We start from the raw sequence: 3,797 nt of genomic DNA on the forward strand, positions 1-3,797 counted from the left end.
ATTTCTATGAGTTTCGGTCCTCTCGCATAATGACACCAAATACTCATGGAACTGGCTGCACTTTGGCTTCTTCTATTGCAGCTGAGCTAGCAAATGGTTCTCAAATGCTTTCTGCTGTTAAGGTAATTGACTTAGTATGGCAGCTGGATCTACAGAAAATCTATACATTGCTGCAAAATAGATTGTATGGTGGCACAAGGTCAGGATTTTGTGTAAAGGAACGTGATGTGTAGTGGATAGTGTAACAATGGCTGAGCTTTGACAATTATCAGCTCTCTTATGAGGTGGCCATAGACTAGACACTTCAAGGGTCATCTGGTTGACCACATAAGAAAAAGAAAATCCAAGCATATTAATACAACATTTATTTTTCAGCATAAAACTCTGCATTAATAGTATAAGCTCTGCATAACTAATACAATTTTCTCTGAGTATAAAATTCTGCATGATAGATGCAGCTACTTAGCATATTAAACTCTGCACGCTAATGCCCGCATAACGTATGCAGGATTCTTTGTATTATTTTAGGGGTTTTGACACAGTTACCCACAAAAATAAAACTATTTATTCTTGTCTACCCATTTATTTTCTTACTCATAAACTAATTACATTTCCTACCTATAGTAGGTTTTGTGGGAATTTTTTCTTTATTCTCCAATTCTTTTTTATTTCTATGCTTCTTTTCTTTTCTTTTTTCTCGTTTTCTTCTTATTTTTTTCTTTTTTCCTTTTCTAATTTCATTTAACTTCTTTTTTTATATTCTTTTTCTCTTCATAATCTAGTTTCATTTATTGTTTTCACTATTTTTTATTATTCTTTTTTTTTATATTATTACTAAAGAAAAAATCAAATTATGTACCAATTAAATGTAGCTACTACAACCAAAAAAATATTAACTAATATATGATACCGGTATAGTATATAGCTATACCAATAGGGTATACAATTGTATGCAAAGAGTTAAAAAAAATTTAATTCAATTATTAAATTGAAATAATATCAGTTGTCAATAAAAATTTCAAAAAATTCTAAAAGGATCTAATTGTAAGAGTATACCGTTACATTATATAGTATACTATAATTTATTTATTTTTTTGCATTTTCAGTTTGCCCCTCAGGCTGGGTAAAAACTTAAAGCAAATTAAAAGGGAAAAGGCAAGTGAGTTTACGGGTAATAAATATACTATTATAGTATATTGTATACTATTACAACATATTGTTACAGTATCTTGCATATTATTATAGTATACCATAACAATATTATAATAATATATTGTTGCAGTATAATTATATACTCCTATAATATATTAGTAAACTGTAGCGGTATACTCTTAGGTAGTTGTGTTCTTCTTTGATTATTACAATATACCGTTGCAGTATATATTAAACTATAATAGTATATTGTTTCAGTATAGCTATATACTCCTACAGCATATTGTATACCGTGGCGGTATACTGTATCTGTGTTCTTCTTCAATTTTTTTTTTAAGATTTCGATCTCAATCACCTCAAATCAGCTCCAAATGATATCAAATTTCAGTATGAACTTCTAGAAGGTATTATAAGCAATATTTAACAACACCCACTTTGAATCAAACAAGAAATCTTCAAAAACAAAATTGAGCTTCAAGCCCAACAATGGTGGATATTCAAATACACATAAAAATTTAGATCTGAAAAGCTTATTCGAAGATACTATAAGCAATATTTTATAGCAGCACATCGAATAAAATAATAAATCTTCAAAATAATAGCACCACTTCAACAAAGCAATCATGAAAGAAGAGGTGAATGGTGGCAGGGCCAGAGGCAGGGGCATCTTTGAATATCTGGGAGGTTACTGAGCCAACGAAAATTTCAACTTTAGGACAAGTCTTGGCATAGTAGTTAATGGTGAGTTGTCGAGGCTGTCGTCAGAGGGTATTGATGGATTGGGAGTTGAGCAAAGAATTGGAGGAAGGTAAAGTGAGGAGGAAGAAGAAGAGGAACATAATAAAGGCGGGTAAATAGGTTGGGGCGCATGGGTAGGAGTAGTAAATAGTTTGGGCTTGAGCATTAAAGAGTAAATAGTTTGGAATTAATGGGTATAAAGTGAGATTTTTTCATTATTTTATGCATGATAGAATATGAAATGAGAATGTGTAGCTATACACTTAAATACTCTTAATACAGGCAATCCCTACATAAAAATTCCTATATTATTATCATTCAACGTATAATGATCCTACATTATTATTTTTCACGGCATAATAATCCTTGAACTGTAATTCCTACATGACTAGTCCATGATCCAAATAACCCCTTAAGGTGTAGGTACAAACACTTTACACCTTAGATTCTGTTCTTCTTTTTGTCCTTCTCTTGTTTGTACTTTTAATGAGGTAGTGGGAGAAGGGGGTCAAAGCATGTCAAATAACTCTGATATCAGGTAATCAATTCACCTCCAGCCATATAATTTTGGAATTTGTTCATATCAAAAAGATTAAAAGTATTAATTGAAAAGTCTCTCAATAATTTTATTAAGCATAACAAGGCTTTAAATAGCCAATCAGGAACATAATCTGCAGAAAATCTGCATAACAAGAATTCAGAAAAACTAAAATATCTCAACAAACCTAAAAAATTTAACTGAAATTTAAATTCAAAAAAGTAGATTTATCCTAAAATTAAGCTAACTTACTATGCTAAAAAAGTGCAATAGTAAGTGAAACAAATCATCAACAGATATATATAATGATGTGACTTTACCTCTTACAATTGCAGGGAAAAGGAGGTTGAAACTAGTGATTTTCTGGAAGCAGCAAAAGCTTCTCTAAAAATCTGCAGAGTTCATGGTGTTCCTCTGCTGATCAATGACAAGATTGATGTAGCTCTTGCTAGTGATGCTGATGTTAGGGATATAGTAGATATGCCCTAGATCCAATCTCATATTGATGATTTGAACATATTTTTGTGAACGTTATTCGATATAAAAATATATGGCATTCTTTTATCATTATTATTAATTGTTTGATTAATTTGATGAGGTCCTTGATTAAATTTTGAGACTTGATATTGTGATGGAGATCATGATAATGAGAGTGAAGTTTCTTATAATTTATACTAAATTTGTTCTTGATCATAGGATTATTAATTTGGAAATTAATAATCCCGTTAGATCAATATTTATGTGATCGTCTTTATGAGATAAAGATTAGTTGATCTCATTAACTAAATCACATAGATAGATAATGCATATACAGATATGATCATTGAACCGACTCATTAGATAATTCCTAATGGTTAGAATTACCATAAACTGTCAATAGGATATTCTCTTGAAGAATGTAATGTAAGAATTTCCTTTGACCTGAGATCGTCATAGTAATTGACAAGTTATTTATTGTGTTTTGATACCAGATACCTATGGCCCTAGAGCGATAGTTGAAAGGATATTGGGTACGATTAAATACTTGTAGAATTAGTGATTGATCAAGATGAAATCTGTCAACTCTTGGTAATGAGTTTAAGCTCCATGTTGTCATGAATTATAAACGATCAAATTAAGACCTTGGTCAGGGTAATTGAATGAAAGAAGAAAAGAGTTTCTTAGGTCATTCAATGGTCGATTATACTTGACATGAATACATAGTTGGTCGCCTATTAGGATTTGACAGTTGAACCATATCCTAGGGTGATCCAGAGCTATAAGGACAGAAGGAATTACTACATTATTCTTCTACTGATTCTTGAGAGTAAATTGTATACTTCATGTTATCCGGTCGTTAAGGAGTGTTGCTAGACGTCACCCTTGATTA

The sequence above is a fragment of the Nicotiana sylvestris genome, chromosome 1 (assembly GCF_000393655.2).
Source record: "Nicotiana sylvestris chromosome 1, ASM39365v2, whole genome shotgun sequence".
Taxonomy (NCBI): Eukaryota; Viridiplantae; Streptophyta; class Magnoliopsida; order Solanales; family Solanaceae; genus Nicotiana; species Nicotiana sylvestris.